Here is a 10609-nt window from a genome sequence, read left to right as displayed (position 1 = left end):
ATATGTTTATACATATATATACATATATATACACATATGTATGTATATGTATATGTATACATATATATATATACATATATGTATATATATATATATATATATATACATATAAATATGTATATATAATATATGTATCATATATATATATATATATATATATATATATATATGTGTGTGTGTGTGTGTATTTACCTAGTTGTATTTACCTAGTTGTATTTTACGGGAAGGGGAGCTATGCTCGTGGGGTCCCGTCTTCATATCTCATTTTATCTAAACTATTTTTAAATTCATGTATTGTTTTTGCACACACCACTTTCTCATCTAACTTGTTCCAACTGTCTATTACTCTGTGAGGAAAGCTGTTCTTTTTCAAATCTCTTCTATAGATGTCTTTTTTTATTTTCTTTCTGTGTCCTCTTGTATTTCTGTCATCCCATTTTATCAGATTCTCTCTATCAGTAATTTCTATGCCTTTCATGATTCTGTAAATAGCTATCAAATCTCCTCTCTCTCTTCTTTGCTCTAGTGTCTGTAGTTTAAGTTTTTGTAGTCTCTCTTCATATGATAGTTTTGAGAGTGTTGGTGCCAGTTTTGTGATTGCTCTTTGTATTCTTTCAAGTTTTTTTTATACATTTTTTTGTACTTGGTGACCATATCGTTGCTGCATATTCCAATCTTGGTCTTATCAGGGTGATTAGGATTTTCCTCACCATTTCCTCATCCAGGTATGTAAATGCCACTTTGATTGTTCTTATTAAATTATAAGTTTCTCCAAAAATCTTATTTATATGTTTCTCAGGTGACATATTATTCATAACAATGACTCCCAGGTCCTTCTCATTTTCTACTTTTTTTATTCCTTCTTCTCCCAAATTATATGATCCTGTTATTCTGTTTTTGCATTTTCCAAATTCCATTATACTACACTTTTTTGTATTGAACTCCATCTCCCACTTCCTACTCCATTCTTGTACTTTATTTAGATCTCTCTGTAGTGATTCACAATCTTCTTCAGTTTTCACTCTTTTCAGTAGTTTTGCATCATCTGCAAAGAAGCTCATATAGCTTTCAATTCCTTCATCCATATCATTAATATATATAGAAAACATTATTGGGGCCAGAACTGTTCCCTGCGGGACACCGCTTATTACTTCATTCCATTTTGAGTGCTGATCTCTTATCACTACTCTCATTTTTCTTTCTTGCAAAAAGTCTTCCATCCAATTTAGCAATTTACCTTGTATTCCTCCTTCATATTCTAATTTCTTAAGCAACTTCTTATGTGGTACTTTGTCAAAAGCTTTTTTTAGGTCTAGAAATGCACAATCAGCCCATCCATCTCTTTCTTGTATTATATCTATTAGCCTTGAATAGAAACATATTAAATTGGTGACACATGATCGTCCTTGTCTGAATCCAAATTGCCTTGGATTTAGTACGTTGTTTTTTTCCAAGTATTTTACCCATCTACTTTTGATAATTCTTTCACAAATTTTTGCTATTGTACTTGTTAGAGAGACTGGTCTATAGTTGGTAGGTTCTTCTTTATTTCCTCCTTTATATATAGGTACTATATTTGCTTTTTTCCAATCTTCTGGAACTTTTCCTTCTTTTAAGGAACTGCTTATTATGCTATGTATTTTGTCTGCCAGTTCATTCCTGCATTCTTTCAGAATCCAGTTTGCTATTTCATCTGGCCCATGCGATTTTCTGACATCTAAATTACCCAAGTGTGTCAATATTTCATTCTTTGTTACTTCTATTTCTTCCATAGGGGGGACTTTTTCTTTCCACTCAATCTCTTCAGGTTGTATATTTTCCCTTGTAAACACTGATTTAAAATGTTTGTTCATAATTTCTGCCATTTCCATTTCCTCAGTGTATTCAACTCCTCCTTGTCTTAATTTCTCCAAGTCTTGTTTGTTTTTCAGTTTATTGTTTACAAATCTGTAGAATAGTTTTGGTTGATCTTTACACTTTTCTATAACATCTTTTTCATATTTTCTTTTTTCCTCTCTGCACTTTTGTACATATTCATTTCTATAACCAGTATATATTTTCCATTTTTCAGGTCTTCTGTCTTTTTTCCATCTGGTCCAGGCTTTGTCTCTTTTGTCTTTTAACTCCCTACAACTTTTGTTGTACCAGCATTTTACATATTCTTTTTCTTGTTTTTGTCTTGGGACATACTTTACCACCACTGATGTTTCTTCTTTGTATATTTCTTCCCAGTTTTCTTGTTGGAAGAATTCTCTTATTTTATCAAAGTTTGTTTTTTCATACATCATTCTTCCTCTTCTATATTGTTCATTTCTTTTCATATATTTTTCTTCATTAAGTTCCAGTTCAATCAATATGTGGTCACTTTTACCTATTGGTGTTTTATATTCAATCTTGTCCACTATTCTAGGTTCAGATGTAATTATTAAGTCTAGCCTCGATGGTTCTTCTTCATTTCTATACCTAGTGTTCTCTTGTATCCATTGTGTCATTGAATGGTCAGTAATCATCTCAAGTAGAGCATTTCCCCATGAGTCATCACCACTCTTTACTGTCATTTCTTCCCAGCAGATTTCTTTGCAATTAAAGTCGCCCATCATAACTATTCTTCCTCCGTCTTCCATTATTTTAGTTAATGCTATCTTTGTGTCCTCTAACATACTTTTATATTCACTCTCCTCCCATGAGGCTGTTTTCGGAGGCACATAATTGATCACAAATTTTCTGCTCTTCTTATCTCTGTCTTCCACTTCTATCATAATCATCTCTACTGTATTCTTTCCATATATGACACCTTTCACGTTTATATCCTTCTTAGTCAGGAACATAACTCCACCCCCTTGCTTTTTCTCTCTGTTTCTAATCCAATAATTGTATGCATCATGTCCTACACTGTTGGGTGGTAGTGGGCCTTTTAATTTTGTTTCTACAATTCCCATTATGTCCGGTTCTTTTTCTTTCAAATAATCATTCAGCTCATTCAATCCTGTTATTAATCCATCTATATTTGTGTAAGACACTCTTAGTTTTCTGCCACTTCCATTGTGTTCTCTGTTTCCCTTATGTTTTTCTTTTGTATGTCGAACTTCCTTAGTTTCATGTTCACTACTCTCCAATAGAATCTCTCTTTCTCTGACTCCGTTCTGTTCTCGTTTTTTGCCTTGGCTTCCAGTCTTTTCTGCTTTTCTTCCTCTCTTTCCTCTTTATTCATTTCTCTTTTTATCCATATCTTTTTGTATTGTTCACTTGTTGCTAGTTTCCCTGTTTTGGATAAGATATTCTCTGCCGTTGTTTGTGACTTGAATTTAATCTTAATTGGTCTGGTCTTGTCTGTGCTATACTTTCCGAGTCTAAATTTCTCTTCGATTTGTTTCATAATTCCTGGTTCATCTTCCTGAACTGATTCTAGTAATTGGCTTACTTTTTCATTTTCCTCTTTGATTCTTGTGGTTCTATCTGTGTTGTGTTTCTCTTCCATTCCTAATATAATTATACATTTCTTCTTGTCTGCTAAATCCCTTACTATATTCTCCTTTTGTCTCATCACTTTAATAACTGAATCTTCAGTATGTTCTTTCAATTGCTGTTTGACTATGTCAGTGAATGAAACCTTATTTCCTTCTTGGGTTTTCTTCCAATTTTTACTTTCTTTAGCTATCGTTTCTCTGTTTTCTTTACTATTCTTCTTCAATTCCTCATTCTCCACCTTTACCTCTCTTAACTGTCTTTTTAGGTCTTCTATTTCATCAGTTAAGTTTTTATTCGCCTTTTCCAGTTCTTCCAATCTTTCAACCCTTTGTAAAATGGTGTTCATATGACCTAACCTACTCTCCAAGTCCTCGATCACCTTATCGACCTTCTCTTCTAGTCTTGTCAGTCGGGGGGGGGGGGTTGTGTCCCCCCCACCCTCTTTAAATCCCTTGAAAATATTCTCATCACTTTCTGCTATATTGCTCCTATCTATACCTCTAATCTTCACATTCCTATTAGACATGTCGTCATCATCCAGCTCGTCTTGGGGTCGTTTGTCTACCTTACGGCGGCCCGTCAGGGCCATTTCCTCCACCTCCTCATTACCTTCCATTTCCCCAGCAATCCCTCCCCCTCTCCTCTTTCCTCACCTTCCCACTACCCCACGAGCAATTTCCCCCCACCCTGCAAATACAAAAAGGCACTTCTCTTTGCGTTGGGATCCACAATCTTCACTCTTCTTCAGAACGTTCTTCAAGCCGTCCGTTCGTTGAAAGTGTGTGTGTGTGTGTGTGTGTGTGTGTGTGTGTGTGTGTGTGTGTGTGTGTGTGTGTGAATAATAATAATAATAATAATAATAATAATAATATACGGTTTATTGGGTATAGCAGCATTACTGCTGAAAATGCGTGTAATATATATATATATATATATATATATATATATATATATATATGCATATATATATATGCATATATATATATATATATATATATATATATATATATATATTGCAGTATTTCACAAATGACACGTGAATATAATTTGCAGAAAAAACACTGGTAAATAAGAAACGTAGTCCAAACGTTTTCGTCTATTTAAGACATCATCACGGGAATACAGTAAAGGAGATACAGACAGTATATATACTACAAAAGTAAAAATGTTGTAAGGAACACGGCGAGATGAATCACACAAGCCTGAGAAAATTACGCAGTCCTCAGGTCACAGATTGACCAAATGTCCGGGCAGGATAACATGTAACAATTTTCCTTGAAATAAAATGATCAAGCCTGTACATACCATAGCTTAGATTGATATTTTGATCAAAAGTTCGTTTCGTGTGGCTTGACTCAATGATGTTCCTTTCAGTAAAGGAATACAAGAGGTTATTTTACTGGCATTTTTCCAGTCAATTACACGATCTTGGTCCCTCACATGAACAAAAATATCACTAGACATTTGACCACTTCTCACACTGTATTTATGTCGGTTTATTCTTCCTTGTAAATCAGCCAGTTTGTCCGATGAAATTTTTTTAGCACGGAATGACATGGAATGGTGTATACGCAACCTTCAGTATTATGTGGAGAATTTTTAATTAGTATATTTTTAACAGTGCTATTGTTCTTAAAGACTACATTTATGTTGAATTCCTTAAGAATTTTTGGTAGTCTTGCCATACTCACATGAAAAGGAAGCACTAGGTTCTTATTACAAAAATGATTTTTCTCCTGTGGAATTTTATAGTAAGTTTTTATAGTCATAGTGTGGGAATTGTCTACCAAATGCTTTAGATATTTTAAGTCTGACGCAATGCTGTATATCTTGCTCACCTCATTATCCAGAAATTCAGGGCTGCAAATTCTGTACGCTCTGAGAAACATAGAACTAAAGACAGAAAGCTTAGTTTTTTCACTGTGAGCAGAGTAATAATGAACATTAGATAAATTATTAGTGTTTTTTTTTTCTAAAAGCATCATACTTAAAATATCTTCCGCTTCTGTGTAGTAAAATATCTAAAAATGGTAGCTTATTATCTATTTCCGTTTCGATGGTGAATTTTATTGATGGAACCAGATCATTTAATTTACAAAGAAAATAATCTAAATTGTGATCTACCGGCCATATGCATAAAATGTCATCCACATTCCGCTTCCACAAAACAAAAGGGGGAGGAATCTTGGGCAACAATTCTCTCTCAAAGAACTTCATGTATAGGTTGCTGAGTAATGGAGGTAACGGTATTCCACTACCTCCCAAAACCATCATTGAATTGATTAAGTTATGTATAGTTATAGTTGATGCAAAATTTGTTTTTAATGAAGGATACTATGTACAAAAGTTCGGAATTGCCATGGCTAATCCGCTATCTCCATTACTCAGCAACACCTTCGAGTCTGGCTTGGAGAGGGAGGGTGAGAGCCACAAGAATAGATAGAACTTCAGTCTCCCAAGTCTTGAGTGAAAGCCCAAGAGGCACAAGAATAGATGCTATGTACAACAGCTATACCCGGCCAGGGAGGGAGGGAGGGAGGGGGAAGTGGTAACGGTTTTTTTTAGGGAAGACCACAGAAAAAAGAGGTGTTTACCATCAATATCGTTAAGTTTAGACTAAACTAACTCCTCCAATACGGTGACGTTATTTATATATTTTCTACTGGCCAAGACCGTGATATTTCATGCAGACTTTTGACTTGATTTTATGACGTTTGTCTCCACGGTCGAGAGGAAAATGACACTTCAAGATCTTGTAGTAACGGGCGCTGCGGTTTCAATTTCTTTGAACTGCTGACGTACCTTTCAAGTGTTCAGAGGAGGTATAGTCGTACATCGGCTTGTGCTGAAGACATTGCCAAATGCATGATAAACGCACTTAAAGATGGACAAAACACCATAAGTTGAACAACATTCTGAGGGACATGAGAAATGCGATGACCAATTCTTTAAGATAACAAGTAAATCAATTAATAGATAAACTGTAGTCAAACTAAAAAAATAAAAACTGATAAGTATTACCTATGTTGAAAAATGGCTAAAAATGGAAATAGCTACGGATCCCCATCTCTTCTTACACAACACAACAACCTGATGCATAAAGCAGCGCCATCTTTCGAAATGGAAAAGCCCAATTCTAAAATTGAGAGTCACATCCACTTATGATAAAAAAGAAGAGAGCAGACCTGTTGTGTCTCGACTTTGTGAAAGCCTTTGATGAAAATTATGAGGTTCCGCCTGAGTAGTTGCTGACGAAGCTGCTTGCATCCTCGTTACTGTTGGGAGTTAAAGATCAGAATGCAAACAGATGAAGTCATTTTTCCAAACCACCCACTCCCTTCTAGAGACGGTTTCGTAAAATATCCCAGTCGATTCCACCATCGTAAAAGTCATATTTTAGATTAAAATACGTGTGTATAAAAGCGGATTTCCGAAGATCCCCAAGACGTGCAGCTATTCATCACGCATCAACAGAACGTCACAGTAGTCAAACATTGTATCTAGTTAATAGCGTCAAAGAGGTGATTACTGCGTAAACTCTCGCGGATTCTATTGAAAAATGTCGAAGAATATAACGGAATTTGAAGAAGCGGAGTTCGTTCATTATCCTTCCAACCATATATGTTTGAGCCCATAATACGATGTCAAAAGGCCAAAAGATGACCAGGAAATGACTGGACATGCTGAAGTTGGCCTTCTTGACGATGATGGCAATAAGGAAGTCCGACTATAGTAGTGAATAAAGTGGGGAGGAACAGGATCAGGAAGAAGAAAACCAGGGATACAGGACAGAAAGAATAGGAAATACGGATTGGTATGTCTAGGGGTAGGCTAGGTCTAGGACGAAATTAGATCATCGCCTTATTCTTAGTGTTAACCTAATCAATGAATTGGTGCTGTGGCCACAGGCCAAAGTATAACTTTACTCACCCCCTCCACTCCCCTATCCGGGCCAGGGAGGTGTGTGTGTGTGGGGGGGGTAACTATAGGCCTAGGCCTAGTACCAGTCATAATAGAATCAATTTCATGTCACGTAGGTTTAGGCCAACAACACAGACTATAACTTGGAAGAGTTGGGGCAGTCATATTCAGCTCAATGGTCTATCATAGGGCCTAGGCCTAGGCATATCATTTGTGTAAGCTGTCATGTACATTTTGTGAACATGCACATATTATGAATATTCATTAAAATGTGGAGCACCAATTATTTCATAACTGGGTGCACAGATAATGAATCAATTAGACATGCACACATTATGAACCTAATCTAACTTTTTACGAATCTTCATGTGTGCATGTCATATAGATTTGTTATCTATGCGCCCAATTATGCACATTTTATGAATATTCATAATCTGTGCAGATTCACAAAATGTGCGTTACACAGGCTACCAATCTATTGACTGTGTATGTGAAGGGTTGTTCTCATGTGCGCTGAACGTCCCCTAAGTTACTTTTCAGAATTATAAACTAGACCATAAGAAAAAAAAAAAGGGGGTAGACTTTCGCTACCCTGGCAATAACTGAGAAAATTACTCTTTCTTATGTAACCCTCTTGTGTCCAAGGAAAACTAGCATGGAAAAATGTGGCTGAAATGGGCATAGTCTTATAAGGGGAAATTCATCGGTCATCTAGAATTATGACATATATGTGTATATATATATATATATATATATATATATATATATATATATATATATATATATATATATATATATATATATGTTTAATCTAACTAGACTTTGCAAAAGAAATTGATACCGTCCCCCACGAAAGATTACTTACTAAATTAGCTTCACACGGAACAAGCGATAGCCTATTAAATTGGACTAGTTTGGTTGAACGATCGAAAACAGAGAGTTGTTTTAAATGGAAAAAACTTCTAGATGGAAAAAAATACGAGTGGAGTTCCTCAGGATTCCGTTCATAGGCCACTTCTATTCATAATATATATATATATGATATAGACCACGAACTGAAATCTAATGTCCCCAGATTTGCCGATGATACAAAACTGTGTGGAATGGCAAATTATCGCTTAAACCAATTAGATATTCAAGAAGACTTAGATATATTACAGCTATGGTCTGAAAATGGCTAATTAGATTTAACACAAGTAAATGTAAGGGTATGCACATAGGTAAAAATAACAGTAAGTACGATTACAAGTTATTTGGAAATTCGTTAACAAAAGTGGATAGTGAAAAGGATCTCGGGGTAATTATCAGTAGCGATCTCAAATCATCTAAGCAGTGTATTTCAGCCTCTGAGAAAACAAGATTCTAGGACTGATTGCACGATCTTCTGACTTCAGAAGTCCATCTCTCATTAACAACCTATATAAATCGTCAGTTTGTCCACATTTGGAATATGCTGTTTCCGTATGGTCACTGAATCTCATTAGATATAGTGACAGATTGGAAAAATTACAACGGCGAGCCACAAAACTGTTTCTAAATACCAAAAAATAACCAAATAAATCATACGAAAATCGACTAAAACATATGAATCTGTTTTCCTTAAAAAAACGTAGACTCAGAGGTGACTAGATACAGGTCTTTAAGATTCTAATGGGAATTGACAACATCAAAAGTAACACAATTTTCACACTGAATGAGAATTCGACAAGAAATAATGGTCTCAAACTGTCAAGAAATAGATTCATTTCATTTTGGAAGTGGGTAGAAACAACTTCGCCAACCGTGTAGTTAATGAATGGAATAAACTTCCTGCAGACAGTGCAAAGTACTTCAGTTCGAAGCTTTAAGATTCGTACATATAAACACCTAAACAAGATGCTGTAGTGCCTGCCACTTATTTTATATTATTTATTTGTCTGTTATTGTCTGTTCATTATTATTTCCTTGATTATTATCATTTACTATTACTTATCTGTCAATTTATTAATATTTACTATTTACCTGTTTGTTTATTATTTAACTTTACCTATATATTTACTTTATCTTATTACAAAATTTTATTTCGACCGCAAGGGTCTTTCAAATGACCGTTTCCGCCTATCAACAGTGTCCAACTTTCACTCGATGAACAGGATCTGAAAGCTGGGGAAGAAATATCTCCAACTTTGTCGGCCATTGTAGAATTCCTTGAATTGTATTGACTGAAATTATTCCGTGCGGCCACTGCTAACGCAGCCGTGAATGCTCGCTTCTGTAATGCCAAGACGTCAGGCACTAAAATGTCGACATTTTGGGAAAAGTCTCGCGAACAATCGCATGGACGATGTGATGAACGCCATGCACTGAATACTTCAACCATAAAAGATGAGCACCCTGTGACAGGCGTAAACGCCACATTAAACGTGGGCGGTTTGTTGAAAGTTTTGGTTGCGACGTAAACGAATATTTCGAGGGAGACTGGCAGATATGAAGAATGATGGGGGGCATTGGAGGGGAACGTGTTTACGTCGATGTTGGCTCGTCCGCCACGGCCAGGGAGCACTCCGCTCGGGTCAGGCGGAAGACAACTATTTCTACCCGAACATGACAAGCCAATGACGTCACTTGATGAACCAATACTCCTGGAATATGACGGCAGTGGCAGCATCCTGCTCATCATCGTCAAACTCATGAAAATTGAAATAGTAGACAGAAAGCAGTCATACAGATCTCTCGGCAAATTGACTGTCGGGAGGTATTTGGAAGGGGAAGGGTGGATGCATGGGAGCTTGCTCGGGGAGGCCGTAAGGGTGGGGGGGTTGGCATTGGCGTGTGGGTGAAGCGACGCCTAACACCCCCACCCCCCACCCCCCCACCGGGATTTCCTCTCAGTTTAGACCAACCTATTTTATAGAACTGCGCGACTCTTTTAAACTCTGGACAACACAGTAGTGATGCAATATACATATGTGAACAGACACCCACCCACACCCACACACGTGCATGTGGGTGTGCAGGCAGGTCGTGGGGGTGTCCCCCCGTCCGACCAGATTATTTCCGAGGTCGTCTTGCATTGGACACGAGGGTTCTGACGACGGCGTGGCAAGAACCACCACCCGACGAGGGAAGAGCTTCGACTTGCAGACCTCAGAGGCTGAATTAAGTCGCCTGGCCGCCGCCAGCCTGAATGAAAATTCAAAGATGGGCGTGGCGATGAAAGAGTAGATTTTGAAAAAAAAAA

This window comes from Oratosquilla oratoria, chromosome 3 (assembly GCF_046742065.1).
Source record: "Oratosquilla oratoria isolate Oo_2021 chromosome 3, ASM4674206v1, whole genome shotgun sequence".
Classification (NCBI taxonomy): Eukaryota; Metazoa; Arthropoda; class Malacostraca; order Stomatopoda; family Squillidae; genus Oratosquilla; species Oratosquilla oratoria.
Note: the sequence above shows the minus strand (reverse complement) of the source record.